Source organism: Euleptes europaea, chromosome 2 (genome assembly GCF_029931775.1).
Source record: "Euleptes europaea isolate rEulEur1 chromosome 2, rEulEur1.hap1, whole genome shotgun sequence".
In the NCBI taxonomy this organism is placed as follows: Eukaryota; Metazoa; Chordata; class Lepidosauria; order Squamata; family Sphaerodactylidae; genus Euleptes; species Euleptes europaea.
The window spans coordinates 21423945-21445216 of NC_079313.1; the positions used below are offsets into that span (position 1 = coordinate 21423945).

The 21272-nt window shown below is 43.9% G+C and overlaps 2 protein-coding genes across 2 annotated transcripts in view; one reads left to right on the top strand and one right to left on the bottom strand.

Annotated features, from left to right (window-relative positions):
- Positions 1–12512, bottom strand: part of CEP350 (centrosomal protein 350) — a 93598-nt gene extending 81086 nt beyond the window's left edge. Inside the window, exon 1 of the mRNA XM_056845578.1 lies at positions 12465–12512. The gene's annotated coding sequence lies outside the window, so the exon portion shown is untranslated. The remainder of the gene's footprint in view (positions 1–12464) is intronic.
- Positions 1–21272, top strand: part of LOC130473929 (E3 ubiquitin-protein ligase RNF146-like) — a 171912-nt gene that overhangs the window by 49916 nt on the left and 100724 nt on the right. The window lies entirely within an intron of this gene.

Genomic DNA, 21272 nt, shown 5'->3' on the forward strand with positions numbered 1-21272 from the left:
TGCACCATCACATTTTGATCATATTACTATCCTTGCTGACCATGTGACAAATGAATGGAACCAAACATTAAGATGAAACATAGCACTTTAAAATTCAAAAATGTTTTAACACACCAGTAATATTCCAAACAGCCCTATTATCCCTGCCAAAGCATCCCCTTACATTAAAAACCTGCAATATACTGACAATATGCAACAATTTTGTTGATAATTATTATGCTTTCAGTAGAGACTGAAGTACAACAGCCAGGGATATACCAAATGGACTTTTAAACTGAGTTCACTTTAGAAAATAATCCACAAAGCCTACTTTAGCCAAGACTGTATGACCTGGATAGCCCAGGCTAGCCTGCTGTCATCAGATCTCAGAAGCTAAGCAGGGTTGACCCTGGCAAGTATTTGGATGGGAGACTTCCAAGGAATACCAGGGTTGTGATGTGGAGGCAGGTAGTGGCAAACCATCTCCAAACATGAAAACCCTACGGGGTTGCCATAAATCAGATGTGACTTGACAGCAAACACATACACATACAAGTGGGGGAGAACCAACACAATGCAGCATTGGCAGCCATTAGCCCAGGTCCAAAGCCGGGAATCATACCAGAACAGATATTCATTTAAGAATGAATGTGATTTAAGAGCAGCCTCACAAGTAATTTCTTTCAAACTGCAAAAATCTAGGAAGCTTTAAGAAACATTACTTAAAGGCAAGGAAAGAACATTCAGGAAAAGGGATGTCCAACTATTAATGGTCCTGTATCACATACTATTGTTCAGATCACTGCTCAAAAGAGAATTTCAACTGAGCAGAAAACAGAAAGTACTTGACAGACAGAATGTTTCGTCCTAACACATTTGCAATGTGAAAAGGTACTGGGCAGGTAACAGGGTGAAGGATAAGGAAGGGGAACCTGACAACAGCTGAAGGCAAAGCTCTGATCACAATTTTAAGAAACAGCAAGTGTGCCATGCAAGATGGGTGGCGTCTACTAGCACACCAACACATTACACAGTAAATACATGCTTCAGTACTTTTCACAGCTATAGTGGTAGTTTCATTGCTCTCATTATCCCAGTAAGTACTGAGAAAAATATGATAAAGCATTGCTAGCATCCTGTCCAAATGTACCTAAGAAATTACCAACCCTAAATCTGTATGAGGTTCTTCTAAAAATCTTGATATGACAATACTAAGTTGCCTTATACCAAAAGACCACTGTTTTATCTACCCAAGAATTTCTTATTTATGACTACCAGCTACTCTCCAAGGTCTCAGGCAGACCCTGCTAGGCGAGGGCTGAACTTGCCATGAAAGTGGCAGACCCGGGTTTGAATATCCATCAGTTATAAGTCTTATTTTACCAGCAAAAGTAGTACCAAGGTGAGCGGTAGTTAACCCTCCTCTTGCCCATGGCTTAACTCACTGCAGCCTCTTCCTCTAGAGGCCTGTAATCAGCTCGGCTCAGATATTGCAAGCCTAGAAGCAGGAAAGCTTGGAGAGGCTACAGGAGAGACAAACTGTGCATGACAGGAGAATTGTTCACTCCTGTGCAACCCTTTTGCTGTTAAACTTGGTCCCCCTCGTCCACTTTCTGCAACTGCAGCACATTCAGGTTTAAATACACATTGCTTCAGTTAGAAAACCAGAGGTGCCAAATATCCTCGAACATCTGAAGTAGTTCAACAGAAAAGTCTAAAGTACACCCAGAAGAGTGAAGTGTGTTCACTTGTGGAAGATGAAAGTAAGTATCCAGAGGGCAACAAAAGTCATAAAAGTCAATAAGCACAGCCCATTATACCAGAGAACTTCAAAACTAAGGCAAAATATTTTAAAGTTCAATTGATTTTAATGACAATAAACACCTGTACCCTACACCAAGTCATTAGGGCATTTAGCTTTGTGCCAGATCGTGCACCTTGATGGGACGTTCAGGGTAAATACCAAAACAATCCCCCCACAAATGTATACGAATGCTTAAACAAAAACAGTACTGAAGATATATTACAAAAACACTTGGAACCCAGTTATCCACACACCATCGTCATTCTTAGTTACAGTGCAACCATTCAAAGACATATAACAGAAAATCAAACGTACCTGATTTAATCCCATATCTCATTTCTGACAGCACTTGTTTATTTATAAATTATGACCTACATTGCCTGTGTTGAGAACAGATTATGATCAGCCATAAAACAATTATAGTATCAGACCAAACAAAAAAGCAATCTGAGACTCAACAAAATCTGAGTCACTAAAAACTTGAAATACAAAAACTATGTTGATTATTAAAACGTAGCAAGACACTTAGGGCCTTTTGGACGAGTAGATCACAGTAAGTAGAGGCTGCTGAGAGGATCTAATTAGCAATAATCTCATTCAGGGAAAAGACATTTTTGGCATGTTAGAAGGTGCCATGAAGTCATTTAAATAAAATCCTTATTTGCCTCCACATGGTGGAAGGGATGTTGTAATGCCCAATCTGATATGAAATTAACAAGTAATACAACAAAGCTACAGAGAGTGAGGATGAAACTGTGGTGCCTTAGTGACCTTTGTAGATGAGAGCTAAATTATGTTGAAATAAATTAGTGGACAGTCACATTAATACACAATTGTACGGGTATGCTAAAAATAATATGTCAACAGTTGCCAATGACTTTGGATTCCCCCCCCCCCTTAAATGTAAGCACTGTAGGTGAAAGTTATTCCACATGAACACATGAAGCTGCCTTATACTGAATCAGACTCTTGGTCCATCAAAGTCAGTACTGTCTACTCTGACCGGCAGCGGCTCTCCAGGGTCTCAGGTAGAGGTCTTTCACATCACCAACTTGCCTAGCCCCTTTAACTGGAGATGCCGGGGATTAACCCTGGGACCTTCTGCATGTCAAACAGATGCTCTACCACTGAGCCACCGCCCCTCCCCATGTTTATAATCTTTAAATTTTACAGGCATCAGTCCCAATATGTTTACAGCCATCAGTCCCAATATAAGTTCTACATAACCTTTGAAATTGTTTCAATATAATATTTAAACCACACTCCATTAATTTTGAGAATTCTTGGTGCCAGAAGATTAGAGGCAGGCAAATGCTGTCCCCATTTTCAAGAAGGGGGAAAAGGAGCATTCGGATAAATACCGATCCGTCAGCTTGACATCTATACCTAGAAAAATTTTACAACAAATCAGTCAGTTCTTGAGCATTTAGAAAGGACGGCTGTGATTACTAAGAGCCAGCACTGGTTTCTCAATAACAGTTCATGTCAGACTAACCTCTTCTTTTCTGAGAAAGTTACTACCTTGCTGGATCAGGGGAATGCTGTAGATATCGTTTATCTTGATTTCAGTAAGGCTTTTGATAAAGTTCCACACGATATTTGTGTTGACAAGTTGGTAAAATGTGGTTTGGATCTCCACATATCACATGTTAATTGGATCAGTAACTGATTGACAGATGGTACCCAAAGAGTGCTTTTTAATGGTTCTGCATTCTCTTGGAGAGGAGTGACAAGTGGAGTGCCTCAGGGATCTGTCCTGGGACCTGTGTTTTTCCACATCTTTATAAATGATTTGGATAAAGGAACAGAGGGGATGTTTATTAAATTTGCAGATGATATTAAATTGGGAAGGATAGCAAATACGGTAAAAGACAGAGCCAGGATACAGGGTGATCTTAACAGACTGGAAAACTGGGCTAAAATTAATAAAAAGAATTTCAGCAGAGATAAATGTAAAGTTCTGCATTTAGGTAGGAAAAATCAAATGGATAATTATAGGCTGGGGGAGATTTGTCTTGACAGTAGTGTCAGCGGCCCCGCCTGCACACGGACTCCTCCCTGCCCTGGGGCAGTCGGCGGGAGAGAGGGCTGTGGGGCTTCCTCAGCCTCAGACCATACTGAGGGGGAATTGGAACTGTCTTCCCCCTCGGACGAAGCCAGCATCGGAGGCCGCGGGGCAGACTCTGACCATCTCCTCCCTGGCTTCCACCTCACAGCCTCTTTTATCCCTGCCAGTTCCCCTTCCGCCCCTCCCACCCCTTTCCGGCCCCGCCTCCAGAGTCCCTAGAAGGGTGAGAGAGGCTTGCGTCAGCCTTCTCCCCTCCTCCCACGTGTCCCGTCTTCCCCGACCCCGCCCCGGGCGCGCCCGTCTTCCTCCCATCGGCCGCTCAGCCCCTGCGGCGTCCGGGGGAGACCACCGTCGCTCAGCTGGGCTCCTCCCTGTCCTGGCGCCGCCCAGTCTCCATCGGTCGGCGTCCAAGGGGCCTTTGGGGCGTTCGCTGCCTCTCCTGGTGAGGACCCTGCGGGGAGAACGTAAGGGTTGGAGTCTTTGCCGTCCCGGGGGTCGGCATTGACCGCGCCGCGTCCTCCGTGACTGCCGGCCGGGTCAGCAGGCGGAGCCACGGGGGAGGCGGACCAGCTTCTTGCCGCAGGGACTCTTTTGGGGCCCCTGCTGTAGCAGCCGTTGGTCTCGGCTCCTGCTTGGGGAGTACCGAGATGGCCTGGGGAGGCCGGGGCTCGGGACAAGTAGTATGTGCGAAAAAGATCTAAGGGTCTTATGTTCAAGTAAACCATACACTGAACATTAGTCAGCAGTGTGATGCGGTAGCTAAAAAGGCAAATGCAATTTTAGGCTGTATCAATCGAAGTATAGTGTCCAGGTCACACGAAGTGATGGTATCGCTTTTCTCTGCTCTGGTTAGACTTCACCTAGAGTATTGTGTTCAGTTTTGGGCACCACAATTTAAGAAGGTTATAGACAAGCAGGAACATGTCCAGAGGAGGGCAACGAAGACTGTGAGGAGTTGAAGAAAGGCTGAAGGAGCTCAGTATGTTTAGCCTGGAGACGGCTGAGAGGTGATTTGATAACCATCTTCAAGTACTTGAAGGGCTGCCATGTACAGGATGGAGCGGAGTTGTTTTACGTTGCCCCAGAACGGGGTTGAAATTAAATCAAAAGAGTTTCCGGCTAAACATTAGGAAGAACTTTCTGACAGTTAGAGTGGTTCCTCAGTGGAACATGCCCATGGTAATGCTGATCGCCACTTTGGGGTCAGGAAGCAATTTTCCTCCAGGCCAGATTGGCCAGGGATATTGGAAGGTTTTTGTTGCCATCTTCTGGGCATGGAATAGAGGTCACTGAGGGTATGGGAGGGAGGTAGTTGTGAATTTCCTGAATTGTGCAGGGGGTTGGACTGGATGACCCTGGTGGTCCCTTCCAACTCTATGATTCTATTACCTCTTTTTCCCTAATCAAACATTTCAGTTCAAGTATTTGTTGCTACTGAGACATAAAATTAAGATGGAGAACTGTTAAAATGCTTGCTCACTCGATATAAGTCTAAAACAAACATGCTGAATCAGATCATGCTCTATGTAAGTCACTGAAAATGTTTTCCAGAAAACCTGGATTTATATAAAATATTGATAATTTGCTTTTCTGACAAGCACATCACTGCTCCACATATCTCATTCTTTAATAATATCCACCATGACCAATAATGTTGGAAAGCATTTTAGTAGTTGGAAAGCATTTGATATGTAATTTTGTTCAAACGGGGAAAAATCTCGAAAGGAAGGATACTGTCTAGCCATCTGGGTAATTATAAGCATGGCTACATTTCACAAGTAAATTTAGTTCTGATGAATAAGTAATGCAAGTTGACAAAACTGTTCACTCAATTTGCATTACTAATTCTTATCAAAGTGGGTGTTAAAAATCCTAATTTCTTATGATAAGGAGCAGACTGGGGAGTACAATAAGAAAGAGGATACAAGGTACAAGAGTTAGAGTTGAGAGAGTACATTCTCAAAACTACTCAATGTAGATCAGTTGCAATTTACATAGATCTACTTTTAGTCAAAGCAGTTATAAAGCAGTAGAAAATAGAGGTGGAGTGGGCAAGTGCTACATCTCACCAGTGCATGTGTAGGAATGGAACAGGCATTATATCTTCACGCTGCGCAGTTCCCCTGCTACAGATAGCTAACTATTGTTGGAGGAGGCACAGAAATAACACAGGTAAGTTACACAGAAAAGGTGACCTCAACATGGGGTTGCAGTGTTTGACAGAAGCCCTATGGTGAATGTTATATTTAGTTTCATCCACAGAAATCTCATCAGCTGAGATTATAGTACTTATTGCCCCCAAAGGTTCAAATTCTTCTTCACAATTTTGAGAATATTTCCAGATGTTCATTTCCCCACCGCACAACAGTTAAATGCAAGACAATTTTGTGATTTAGATATGGCACACATAATTAGTTTCTAAATAGAAATGTGTATATTAATATTAGTTTCTTTAATGAAAAGCTGAGTTTCCTTACATAAAGTACCATGAAAAGGCATAGGCCTCATGGACTAAAACAAATCAAATTACTATTACCCCCTTTAAAAATTTATACTGGTTTCAGAGGACAGAACAAAACACCATTATGCCAATATTTTGTGCGGTTATAAAACTGAAAAGCTAACCAGACTACTGAAAACTCCAGGCACTGAAAAAGTTTTCACATCACCTCCAGCAAAACTGTTTTCAGACTGGTTTAGAAACCTATGACTTGGCAGGAGGACCAAAGTATGAACATACAAAAGGTTCTCAAAGAGACATGAATACTGCCTAAGACAAAATCAAGCAACATGCATCCCTTTTTCCTGAAGGCACAGCTGAATGGCTCATGAGTGCTTGTTATAATCACAAGACTCTTTGCTTTTAGGATATTTTAATTTACTCTAGACCATTAGCCTACATATCATGATTTTCAAAAAAGTTTTCCCTCTTGTTTTTCTTATCATTTATTTATTCAACTGGCAATGCTTTAAGGAACATGGACCCAACTGTATAATAAAGCATAGACATTACTAACTACTTTTTGGGGGTGTCTACCATTGCGGAATTTTGATCTGCACAGCCAGACTACCCAGTGCTATTAGGTATGATTGGGAAGGGAGAGAGGAGTCACTTGAGCAATCTCCTTAATCACATGAAAGGAAATGTTCAAAGATCAGGATAAAACAGAACAATAGACACAGGTGGCAGGAGATAGGGGCTGGTCCTCATTAGGGATATTCTTGGCCCCTTTCCACAGTATTCATTTTTAGAAGGCAAGTCTCTAACCTTTTTACTTGTGGAGATGAGTGGAGAAAATGTGCAACACTACCTCCCTGCCAATTGATCACTAAGAAACAATCTATACTCTCTTGGTGGAACACTGGAAAGCAATCAACAACTACAATCACTTGCGTACTTGACACTTTTCAGTTTACCAAAATACAACAAAACAAAACATTAGGCTACATATATTCAGTGTTCGGTTTTACATTGATTTATGGTGCTCTACAGTGCAATGTCTCAGGCCAGCCAGCACAAGATCTGCAGGTACAGAAATTGACCCAATCATGCAACGGAAACTCTTAGATCTCAGTCAAGGTACTTCTTAGCACAAGTGCTCTGTTGTCCTGCCACATTCCTTTCTAACAAAAAAGATACCAACAACATCAACCTTTAATTAATAAAGTCTTATGTTTTGTTTATAATGTCTCTCATCACTTGATTCTCAATTATATAACTAAAAGTGCCTCTTACCTCCTCCCTGCCACAAGAATTGCTCCCTTTACTTATTTGAAAAAGTTCTTATAGCCCAGGAACTCCCTTCCACTGTACACCCAAGTTTTGGCTCTGAGCTCCTCAACACTCCCCCCTCCCCATGCCTCTGAAAAGAAAATGTTCTGTTCCCCAATTCTCCTTTTCATATACTTGGAATCGCAACAGCCCCATCTTACTGTACTACATTCTGCTGCACACCCTGAGTTTCAGCTCCCTTGCTGTGATCCATTCCTACTTGTGTGGCTTCTTCCATGTACTTTTCCCCAGACTTCTACTTTTGATTGTTACCTGAATGTTTGCTTGGATCCTGCTCAGACTCCAGCACCTCTCCCGGCATTTCAAACTTCCCATTTTGTGTTGGTGCAAGGTCAGCTTGGACTGTCAGCTATCCTGATGCTTGGAACCACCCCAGATAATCTCCCCAAAGGACATTTATGTGGAGGTTATATAGCTCTCTACTTCTCTCCCCCCCCCCACACACACACCATCTCTCTCAAGTTTAAATAGCAAACAACTCTGTGTGGTTATGGGTGTTGGAATACTCACATCTGTTGTGGCCATTCTAGTATTATTTGAGCTATTTTAATGTAGGTTGAGAGGAGTAACTCTTTTTCTACTAAATCCAGATCTCAATTTTCTTTCCAAACTTACTCTGGAGCCCTGTCACTTTGTCATAGATCCATAAGAATAGAATGTGGTGCTTTGAGTCCAGATTTGGACCTGTTTCTCTCCAGGCAGGTCTTAAAACCAATATCAGCAGCTCCTGTTAAGTCAGGAGTGACAGACAGTACAGTAAAGGTTTCTTCCCCATTCTTGGCTATCATTGTACGATTCTGGATCCTGTCTGGAAAGCAAGCTTATTCACATAGAATAATATTGTACACATATATGCTACCAGCAGCCTCAAAACATACACGTTGAAATTGATGTGATTTAAAATATGTATGACCTGCCCATGATAACCTGGGCCCTACACAATCCAATCCAGAAAATTGTGAAATGTGCCAAGGACAGCCAGCCACCATAACACAGATGCAAAACTACTCAAAATCCTACTTGAAGTGAATAGCAAAAATTTTTCAGTGCGATCATGTAAAGTAATTGACTCTAGAGGAAAATGGGAGTTACAAACCAGGGGCTGGATCCAGACGGCTTTTTCACTCAATCTCACCCTGTCCTCTGCCTTACTACAGCCCCTGTCCTACATGGATTTTGTCCATGTAGGTTGCATGATTCCCAGAATAGCCTTTTTTGGTGCTCAAAGGTTGGATTCAACCCCATGTAAGTTGATTTTCAAACATATTTGCAAAAATCATTCCCTCCCCCACATACACATACATGTTTATATTGAGAGCTGGTTTAGCATTAAATCTGAATGCCTCCAGTTTAAATCTCATCACAGCCACAGAGGTGGCAGTACTGTAAGGATTACTGTGATAACAGAGAATGTGATTTAAATACACACAAAAACACCACTATGTTAATGTTATTATTCAATTATAGATCAATTCATCTGTAACAGCCATTGCGTTGCACATCTGTGCTTATAATTACTGTATAGTACCAGGATTAGCACTGCGTATGTACAACCCTCCCCACGCTTCATTCACTTTCTTAGGTGGCTGAAGACAACTGAAGATTAGGCACAAAATAATTATCAACATTGTGGGACAACAGACTGGGAAGTGGTGGCTACAGACAATCCTCACTACCGTCAGATCAAAGTTTTGACAGAAGAGGAGGGGATACTTTAGCGATACAGCATCTGAACTAAGTAACTTCTAATATTTCCTATTATGGAAGAGTTTTAAAAAGACAGACTTTGTAACTGGGAACTGACTAATGAGCTACATTCAGACCTCTCTTGAAGCAGCACCTTTACTCCTTCCGCAGCCCTAGGCAAATCACCAGCCCCCTCACCAGCCTTATAGCTCACAGATGAAAGTATAAAAATGATAAGGGTCTCTACAAATTAAGAGGAGACTAAGAAAAACATATTAGGCTCCAAGTACAGAAATGCTATTTGGATTTTTATTTTGAACTCCAAGTATGCTTTTCATCCTGAGCCTGAAATTGTATTTTGTTACAGCTGCGATATTTTGCTGTATTTATTGCTACTCATTTTGAAAGGAATTTAAGGCTACGATCCTACACACATTGAATTCAGTGAACCTCATTTCTGGAGAGCATGAATAGGACTATACTACACACACTCCTTCACAAACTTATCAGAAAAGAAGCGCCCATGAACTCAGCGGTACTTACTTTTAGCAAGCATGCACAGGATTGCACTGGCCCGCTAATGTCAATGGAAGAGCATATAGTCTGTGAGAGTCATAGCCTGCTCCTAACTGTGAGCACTGAGGTCACTTCTTTTGAGTTCAGTGGACCTTACTCACAAGGAGGGTGCAGAGAGCTGCAGCCATAGAAGTTCTTAATTTTGAAACATGCCCTTATCCTGCAAGTTACATGCAGACAAGGTCCTGCTTTTTCTTTTTGGCACGTTCCTCTGCAGAAGCGCCACATACACCAATCCCTGTGTGTGAGAGTTTTACAAAACCAAAAGAGACAAGTCTGCATTCCTATAGTCTAATATAGTTAATAAACTGACCCCACTTAACTAATTAGTAATAAAATTACGGCCATAAAAATAAACATTTGGGAAAAGATTATTTTCTGTCTCTCAGCAGTACTGTCTTTGATATTTTCATGCTTACTGTTGTAACTAATTACCGGTACATATTTTAAATAGACATTTTTTAAAAGACAGTGTGTGGTATAGTGGTTAGAATATGAGAGTAGGATCAGGACCCAGAGTAGGATCCAGTTTCAAATGCCTACTTGCCATGAGATTTAGTAAATGATCTTGACCCAGTCCACTCTCTTTCAGGCTAATCTACTTCACAGGGTAGTTGCAAGTCAACATGGAGAAAAGGAGAATCACAACCACTGCCCTGAGATCACCTGCCACAGAATTTACTGGGTAATCTTGGTCCAATCACTCATCATCGAATCTACATCACAGGGTTGTTGTATGGATAAAATAGAGGACTGGCGATCCATGGCTTGGATCCAATGGAGCTTTGCTGCAGATGCATTTTGGCCTGTAGAATCTCATCTCGTTCCTCTCACTGCTGCCCAAAACACCCCTTCTGTCCACATAAACCCTCTAGTGGACACCAGCTCACACACGCTGTCTTGAGCGCACTTTCCATGACTGACCTTGGCCAGCCACACCCTCTCTGAACCTAATCTACCTCACAAGGCTGTTATTGGGAAGAGGAAGGGAGAAAGAATTCTAGGAGAAAGGGCAGGGTGACAAAAATGCACCAAGAGTAGTGGTATTTAAAAAGAAAATAGTTATCTATTATGATGCATTAAATCATGATGACCTGGTACAGAGAATAGATATAGACAGACAGACACACACATAAAGATTTGCTCCCTATTCCAGGCCATCATTATTTAATACAGCATAATAGACAACAATTTTCTTTTTAAATGCCATAACTATTTTCTTTTTAAGAGTCAATAGGAGTAAAGGCATTTAAAAAGAAAATTGTTGTCTATTATGCTGTATTAAATAATGATGGCCTGGAATAGGGAGCAAATCTTTATGTGTGTGTGTGTGTGTATATATACACGTCTGTCTATCCTCTGTACCAGGTCAACATGATTTAATGCATCACAATAGATAACTGACCTGGATGGCCCAGGCTAGCCTGATCTCGTCAGATCTCAGAAGCTAAGCAGGGTCAGCCCTGGTTAGTATTTGGATGGGAGACCACCAAGGAACACCAGGGTTGCTGTGCAGAGGAAGGCACTGGCAAACCACCTCTGTTAGTCTCTTGCCATGAAAACCCCAAAAGGGGTCGCCATAAGTCGGCTACGACTTGACAGCACTATACACACACACACACACACACACAATAGATAACTATTTTCTTTTTAAGAGTCAATAAGAGTAATCTATTATGATGCATTAAATCATGATGACCTGGTACAGAGAACAAATTAATTAAAGTAGTAGAAAAGAGCAAGAGTCCAGTAGCACCTTGAAGACTAACAAAAATATTTTCTGGTAGGGTCGGAGCTTTCGTGAGCCACAGCTCACTTCCAATATAAAAGGGCAAGAGTCCAGTAGCACCTTGAAGACTAACAAAAGTATTTTCTGGTAGGGTAGGAGCTTTCGTGAGCCACAGCTCACTTCCAATATAAAAGGGCAAGAGTCCAGTAGCACCTTGAAGACTAACAAAAATATTTTCTGGCAGGGTATGACCTTTCGTGAGCCACAGCTCACTTCTTCAGAAAGCTCCTACCCTGCCAGAAAAATATTTTTGTTAGTCTTCAAGGTGCTACTGGACTCTTGCCCTTTTCTACTAAATTAATGACACACACACATAAAAACTTGCACCCAATGCCAGGCCAACATGATTTAACACAGCAGAACAGAAAGCTATTTTCCTTCTTCATGTGTGGATGGATATACGTGCGTGTGTGTATGTATATGGATTTGCTAGAGGTCTCCCTATACGGAGACATCTGGCCACCCACGCCCTAAGCGAGAACGGTCCCTTTAAACGAGGAGGAAGCGACTGACAGCCCGGGCTGAGCGGGGAGGAAGAGAAGGAGTGACCGGGGGGGTGGTGGAAGAAGAGGGCCAGGCCGAGCACAGCTATGAAGGACGAAGCCGAGCCGGGGGGAGGAAAGGAAGCGCCCTGAGCTGCCCACCGACCCCCGTTCTCGCTCCCCACCCTCCAAATGCCCCTCCTCCCCTCCCCCTCCCCCTCCCGCCGGTCGGCCTCAGTGCCCGTCCCCGCCGTCGGCGCCTGGAGTGACCGCCGGAGCCGCCTCACCTGTCCTAGCGTCGCCTCCGTTCTTTCCTCCTCCTCCCGGGCGGCGGCCGGCTCATCCCGCAAGGCGCCGGGGTCGAGCGCTGAGGGGAAGCGGGGAAGGGACGGCGGCTCCGGCCGGTCGCTTCAGCGGCGCCATCCCGGCGCCATTACCGGCCAACGACTGACACCGAGGCGGAGGGAGGCGGAGGGAGGCAGGGGCAGCGGCGCGCGGCAGGGCGGGAACCGCTCGGGGAGGTCTCGCGAGACGCCCGGCGAGAAGACCTCGACCTTGTCAAGATGGCCGGCCGGGAGGGCCTCCGGCGCCATCTTGAAGGGGCGAAGCTGTAGGCTCCGCCCACCGCGTCCGTCGCGTGATCAGAACGAGGAGCCTGGATAGGCCGGGCTGGCCAGACCGAGCTCGGAAGCTCAGCGGGCGAGTGGCATGGACAACATGGTGTGAAAACGAATTAAATATGGGAACATGTTAAAGGCTATGACTTAATCTAATTCAATTATGTTGAAAGGATGAAGTAATTAACAATTAAAGTATATAGGGTGATAATAGGGGGCTTATTGAAATGGTACAATGAACTATAATGAATTAGAAAACAAATACAGAGGGGATTACATAGATATTAATTGGATAGAGGGGAAGTCAGAAAAAGTCAATACTGGTTAGGTTGATTAGTTTGAAATTGTTTTATTTTATGTAAAAAAGTCAATACTGGTTAGGTTGATTAGTTTGAAATTGTTTTATTTTATGTAACTCTGAAGATGACAATATTGAAATTGTATGTGACTTAATAAGAAAATAAAAAATAAAATAAAAAAAGAAGCTAAGCAGGTGGGGTTGCCGGGTCCCTCTTCGCCACCGGCGTGAGGTTTTTGGGGCGGAGCCTGAGGAAGGCAGGGTCTGGGGAGGGGCTTCAATGCCATAGAGTCCAATTGCCAAAGCGGCCAGGTGAACTGATCTCTTATCGGCTGGAGATCAGTTGACATAGCAGGAGATCTGCTACTACCTGGAGGTTAGGAAAACCGTATAGGAGCGAAAAACGTTTACAAACAAGGTGCAATTTTTATATAAGCTACTGAGATTCCTATAAACATACAATGTACAAATACAAGTAACCACGCTATAACCAACACATAGTATGTACAAAACATACAATAAAGGAGCAAAAAATCTTCCAAAGGTCTCAGCAGAGTACCAAGTACGTATAAGTTCAAGTTCAATTTTCTTCCTATTGAAGATTGCGTCTTATTCATCTGAAAATTGAATTCGAACTTATACATACTTGGTACTCCTGAGACCTTTGAAAGGTTTTTTGCTCCTTTATTGTATGTTTTGTACATACTATGTGTTGGTTATAGCGTGGTTACTTGTATTTGTACATTGTATGTTTATAGGAATCTCAGTAGCTTATATAAAAATTGCACCTTGTTTGTAAATGTTTTTTTGCTCCTATACGGTTTTCCTAACCTTTGGTATTAGTATGGAGGTGCCGGTTTCTCCCCCACTACCTGGAGGTTGGCAATCCTATAAGCAGGGTTGGCACTAAGTATTTGGATGGGAGACCTCCAAGGAATACGGGGTAGCACCTCTGAACGTTCCTCGCCTTGAAAACCCCACTAGGGGGTCGCCATAAATCGGCTGAGATTTGATGTAAAAACCAACCAACAAACATAAAACCTAGGGTTGCCAACCTCAAGGTAGTAGCTGGAGATCTGCTGTTACAGCTGATCTCCAGCCAATAGAGATCAGTTCCCCTGGAGAAAATGGCTGCTTTGGCAATTGGACTCTATGGCATTGAAGTCCCTCCCCTCTCCAAACCCCGCCCTCCTCAGGCTCCACTCCAGCAACCTCCCACCAGTGACAAAGAGGGTCCTGGCAACCCTAATAAAACCTGAAGCAAATATGACAACGCTGCAAGCGAAGAAGGGTGGAAAGGATTGCCACATTCAGTCTATCCACCCAACCTCACTTCCTTCACCTGGGTCGGGGTGGCATAGAATGTCCTATGTCCTCACAACTAGATTCAAAGGCTGAGGCCAGTAGCACCACCTCACAGCAACCTTTTGAAGTAGTTTGGGCCCATAAATAGGGTTGCCAACTTCCAGATAGTAGCTGGAGATTTCCCGCTATTACAACTGATCTCCAGCCGATAGAAATCAGTTCACCTGGAGAAAATGGCCGCTTGGGCAATTGGACTCTATGGCATTGAAGTCCCTCCCCAAACCCCGCCCCCCTCAGCCTCCGCCCCAAAAACCTCCAGCTGGTGGCAAAGGGACCTGGCAACCCTATCCCAGATGGAGCCTGGCGTTTTCCTGGAATGACAACAGATCTGCTATAAAGATCATTCTGGCCTGAGACCCTGGAGAGCTACCAGTCTAAGTAGACAGTACTAACTTATTCTGAATCAGACCCTGGTCTGTCTAGCAGCCCATTCCTGAGTGCTGCAGCAGCCGGGGATGGTGTGGCTGCGCTGCTGCCGTGACACCTCCAGTGAGGTTTTGCAGCCAGCGCAGGAGGAAAAAAAGGGGGTTTATTGGTAAGAACCCAAAAATGGGGGAAGCCCCATAGAGAACAGCAATGCTGTGCCACCAAAAAGGTGGCGCAGTACTAGTGTAGCTTTAGGGAGCATTCCCGGGCTGAAAGGGTTCAGGAAACTGCCTAATGGCAGCTCAGCCCCCTGGAATGCCCCGGTACACTGGTGCAAGGACTTGCGCCTGGAAAATGCAGGTGGGAGGCCGTGCCAGCGTCCAAGGGCCATGCTGCTGCCGCAGTCCAGAGGGACCGACGTAAGTACCCTTATGCCAGTGTCTGTGCCAGTTTGCACGGCGCAAGTGGCACGGACTCTGGCATAGGGGTCACACCGCCTCCTATGCCCATTTGGCCCCCAACCTCAGGAATGGGCTGAAAGGCAACTTCGTGTGTTCGTTCCCCCTAGAGAGAATGGAAGCATCTGAGGATGGATTCTATGCCATCCCTCTCCTCCCCAAATTTCACCACCCCTAAATCTTCAGGAATTTCCCAAGTCAGCATTGGCAAGCCTAACAATAGTTCTGTTAACGTAAGTCATCTTCCTTCATGTACATGCGTTTGTAGGAAAGACCCAACACATATTCAGTTTACAAATGAAACCACGAACTAGTATCCAGATAAAGGTGGGGTTTCAGTTCAATCACAAATTCAGCTGTATGTTCATTGAACATAAAATGGGTATTACTCCACACACATAAAGAAAAGCAAGTGCACACTGTACACAGATTGACCATGTGTTCACTGAAACCTGTGAGCAGGACTTCTGCTCCAGACATTTGGGGGGACACTGGGTGGTATCTATATTTTGTGTAGTGGCCCGTGCTTTAAAGGTAGCCAGTGCTTAAAAAAATGAAGCATGTATCACAATATTGTCATACACACCACTCACTCTTTGGAAATTAACAAACCTAGTGGCAATTTAAAGACTCTAAGGGCACATTCAACGTCTTGGTGAAATTTAGGAGGAGGTTTTGTCCTAAATTAAATCATTTCTAGTCACTAATAACTGTTTCAGTTGATTTAGCAAAGCATATCTTGCAAAATAAAAATTATAAATAAAATAACCCTTAATGAACATCATTCTTCTGCTCCCTGCAAAAAGAAACATAAGCAGGAGTGTGTACTTTAATGAATACAACTCACTAAACATTAAAAATGCATATCCAGACCAAGAGCTGTGCTACTTTGTCAGACAGGGCAGCTACTTCCAGGCAGAGGCATCCATCCCTGTACATAAATCGCATACCACCAGCAAGGGCATGCAAGGAATTCCAGGAAAGACTGTGCTCATCCTCTTTCCTTTCCACCCCCAAGTATCCAAGCTACCATGTGGTTTTGCCCATACAGTTTCAAGCCCATCCTCACAACTGTCAGGACTAGAAATCTGCTTCGGTTTAAAATTAAATTAGAGACCGACAATGGGTAGAGAATGAAGCATCATGGACAAAGGTGTACTGAATGTTTACCTGCATGTAAGTAGTTGAACTTCTTAGGGGAGTTTTGGCTGGAGTCACTTTGCCATCTTAAATGCAAAGCAAAACTTTTCACAAGAGGTTTGCAGGATGCCACAATGAACATTAAGCCTGTTACATGACTGCATTATAATATCAGAGGCTAGAACTGCCTAGCACACTCTTAACAAAAATGTCAGCTAGGTGTAGTACAATCTGGAGCTGAACTACACAAACAGATGTTGTTAATTTCCCACAGGATGGATGGATGCAGCTGCAGAGTAGCAGCCAAAGCCACTACTATATAATATTTTCTTTATATGGTGTGTGGGCTGGATCTCAGAGTTTGGAATGGAAATTGTCATCTAAAAAAGAGAAAAACCCACATTCATAAGTATAAACGCTAACAGCAGTAATAGTCCTTTCTAGCTCCTGCAACTGAAGCCCTTGCCAAGATCATTCAGAATCCAATCCAAGTTTACCATTTAAACTGTTGACCACTCCGTTGTTTTCTGTAGTACAATGTCTATTTGTTCTTCGAGTGGTCTGTGCAGGCACACATGCCCACCTACTCCTCAAATTCATACTTTTCCTGCACAAGTTATTTCCCTTCCTCCCTCTTCAACCATATTCTTTATACCATTCATGACATCCTACTAACCATTTGCTTCCCACCCCCCTCAGTGAATGAAACCAGATTAAAAAAGCAACCCCCCCCTTTGCAACAGCTAGTTTAATTCAGTGTTTTTTCCCTTTTAAAAAGTGGAAGCCGATAGCAGAAGTAAACATAAAACAATCTTGTGCTAAATTGTGGAAAGTCAGATTCTTTTTTAAGGCAAATTTTTATGAAGTTTGTATTTTAGAAATCCAGTTACGGTTTTTACCTGCTCGAAACAAGAAAAGATTGAAAGAGAACGCAGGTGCTGGCATCCTTGCATCCTAGAGTCATTGCCGAGAACTTCAGCCCAAGCCTGCAAAGTGATTACAGTTGAACAGTCCTAAAGACTAGAAAACGCTGGACAGGAGCAAGGAGCTATATGTGCAAAGGCTTCCTATCGCTTCACATCAGTCAAACGATTGTGGCCGGGAGAGGGGCGATGGAAAGTTTTTTCCACTCCATAGTATTCTTGCACACTCCTCCTAAAAATAGAGCAACAGCTGGGCATCCTAGCTGAAACCAAAGCCGGTCCAGCGGCCGGTGTTAAAGGAAGCCTACTGGTATTTTGGGAAAGCTGGCCTCCACCTGTTGAGGCCAGAGCGAGGGTCGGCCATTGAGTCACAAAGCCACGTGCAACGGCCAAGTGCTCAAGGAAGCTGCAAGGAGCGCCAATGCCAAAGACGCAAGACACTGGGTTAGAGCTTGAAACTCCAAAGATCATCTTCCCCTTTTCTTGACTTAAAGTACTAAAAAAATCTGCACGCACGGAGAGAAAAAGAAATCAAGCTACAGGATCTCCAGTTTAAAACGATGCATGAACACAGCCGAGCAATAGAAATCAGATGAGTACTCTTGAGAGTGCTACAAACTTGTACCCTAGTCAGGCTTGCCTTCTTTCTGGATAAGAAGAAGAGTTGGTTTTTATATGCCGACTTTCTCTACCACTTAAGAATCAAACCAGTTTACAGTCACCTTCCCCTCCCCACAACAGACACCCTGTGAGGTAGGTGGGGCTGAGAGCTCTAAGAGAGCCTAAGGTCACCCAGCTGGCTTCATGTGTAGGAGTGGGGAAATAAACCTGGTTCTCCAGATCAGAGTCAACCGCTCCAAACCACTGCTCTTAACCACTACACCACGCTGGTTCTCTAAAACGAGGGTCTTTTATATTCTGCATGACAAACAGTGCTCAGGAGCCCCAAAGGTCCACACTTCAGTCCATTTTGCAAACCAGAACGCAAGTGGTGTAGCAAAGGGTCTCTTGGGTCATTCTTGTTGGTTGTGTGTCTTGCTTGGTCACCTGCGTATGCAGCTTCTTGTGGTTGTTCTTTCTCTCCCCCCCCCCCCCGCTTCACAGAGGAAAAATTAGGAGCCTCAGGATTTGTACTTTATTCACAATCCAGTATTTTGTGCAGCAAGTAGATGGGGGGGCGGGGCGGGAAAATGTGAGTGGACAAGCATTCCACTTGGGGCAGGAAACCCCCTTCCCACCTTCCCTCTCCCATAATACTAGAATGCGGGGTCATCTGCTGAAGCTGGAGGGTGAGAGATTCAAAACAGATAAAAGGAAGTATTTTTTCACACAACGCATAGCTAAATTGCAGAACTCCCTGCTCCAAAAGGTGGTGATGACTGCCAACTTGGAAGGCTTTAAGAGGGGAGTGGACATGTTCATGGAGGAAAGGGGTAATCATGGCTAATAGTAAAAATGGACACTAGTCATGATGCATACCTATTCTCTCCAGGATCAGAGGAGCAGGCCTATTATCTTGGGTGCTGTGGAACACAGGCAGGATGGTGCTGCTGCAGTCGTCTTGTTTGGGGGCTTCCTAGAGGCACCTGGTTGGCCACTGTGTGAACAGACTGCTGGACTTGATGGGCCTTGGTCTGATTCAGCAGGGCTTTTCTTACGTTCCCTCTTTGAAAAGGATTAGAGATTCAGAGCAAGCCTCTACACACATTATATGCAAGGTGAACAGGTACTAGAAACTAAGCAAAGTTTCACTATTTTTAAACTTAGGGAAATCCTGTGGGCAGGTTTTGCTTTCACATCCAGGAACCTAACTGTTGTTAGGAAGATAATTTTGCATGTTAGGAAGATAATTTTGCCTGTTCAGATTAGCTAGCCAAATCAGAAGTGGGGCAGGTGTCCCTTGAAGTCATTTATAGATTGTCACTATGCTGAGCTACCTATATTTGGCAGCAGCTATAGGGTAATGCAGGTTGCTCACTTCAGTTCTATTCTGAGGGCACCCCAATCCAGATGGTTAAAACATTGGAGACTGGTATACATTAAGCATTGCCTCCCTAGAATTTATTCTCATATAGCAAACCTCAGTGTTGAAGGTTACCGATGAGGGTGTTATCAAGGTCAGAGATCCATCCCCACCACCCACAGCTCCCGTAAGCAGCAGATGATGGCACTGACCCAATAACCCTGTGCTTCCAGGGAATACAGCAGCCCAGAGGGAGGGAGAAAGGCTAACGGGCAGCAAGCCATAGAATTCCTGAATCTTCCTTGGTTCTGAAGCCATCACATACGTTAGCACAAGAGGAGTACAGTAAAAAGGAAGATATCCCTTTGCTTTGAGAGCCAGCGTGGTGTAGTGGCTTGGAGCAGTGGACTCTGATCTGGAGAACCAGGTTTGATTCCCCACTCTTCCACATGGGCGGCGGAGGCTAATCTGGTGAACTGGATTGGTTTCCCCACTCCTCCACACGAAGCCAGCTGGGCAACCTGGGGCTAGTCACAGTTCTCTTAGAGCCCCACCTACCTCACAGGGTGGCTGTTGTGGAGAGGGAAAGGTGATTGTAAGCCGGTTTGATTCCTCCTTAAGTGGTAAAGAAAGTTGCCATATTAAAAAACCAACTCTTCTTCGCTTCTTTCCTTCAGTATCTTTACAAGGCTTTGTACTTCACTTGGTACTTTTAAAACTCTCCTGCCTTTGCAGATCGAGCCTAGCTTGGTTTTCCAATGAACCCCACTGGATTCTATGGGCTCCAAGGCTGCACACAGATATGTGGAGCAAAAGCTTGCCCTTTGTGCTGGGGATCTGGGTCACCACTGGCAAGCTGGGGCCTACCACAACAGCATCCATGTGCGCACTGTGTATTTTCTCATATGAGGACACCAGCTTCTGAGTCCTATGCTGAAAAATAAAATGTTGCCCCCTACTCCAGCATCAACAAGAGCAGGTGCCCCAGTGTATATATGGATATATGGTCAGGAATCACACAAATGTTTGGTGACTTCATAATGTGCCTAATGGCACATGGATAGCCTGCAATACTCAGCAAGGAAGATTGCAAGACTCAAGGCCACTCAAGAGAGGTCTGCAATCTAGAATCAGACAAAGAAACTGGATGGGAAAATTAGGCACTGCAAATAAATTGCCAGAGAATGGCCCTTAGCGCAGACAGTAAAGAAAAGCTAAACTGAAAGAAACACAACTTGGCAGCTCCTAATAGTAGAGGACAGTCTGTGTAAAGTGGTGATTCTAAGACAACATAGGCTCAGGATACATCATCCCAAGAAGGGAGGGAGAGAGGTTGTGAACAGTTTTGAAAGTAGTTTGATCACAAAAAACAGCGAAGAAAATGAGAGGTGGTAGCATTTTCACCAGACTAATCACTGCTCAGTTGGATGCAGAATTTTCCTGGGCTTTTTATACAACTTGAATCTGCACCCAACAGCATAAAACGCTAAGAGAAATTTAGAGTAGAGCAGTTTACACTCTGCTTCCTACAATGCCATTTTCTCCTTTTTAACATCTTACTTCATATGCAGAATCGTATTTCTACCACATTGTTTCTAAACCCGGCTGCTCCCCCTCACAGACTCATGTGCAGAAGTATTTTTATAAGAACCACAGACATCACCGTTCAAAGTACCACCGTGACTGCAGATATTGGGGCCAGCCTTCTGCTTTCGGCATTTTTATGCAACACATCTCTCACACCTAAGTGTTGCTGCACATGCCTAAGGATGGGTTAGTATTCTCATAAGCAGCACACAAACTGGCTAAATGTTGTCTCTTCCTTAGAAAAAAGTTAAGAATTAACTCCGCTGTCTTGCAAAGTTTTAGAAGCTGAAAAGTATTGCAGGAGTGGCAGCATACCTCTCAGGACCAGTGACAATAACCGGCTGCTGACCCATGCACTAGCAATATTCTTTTGACACA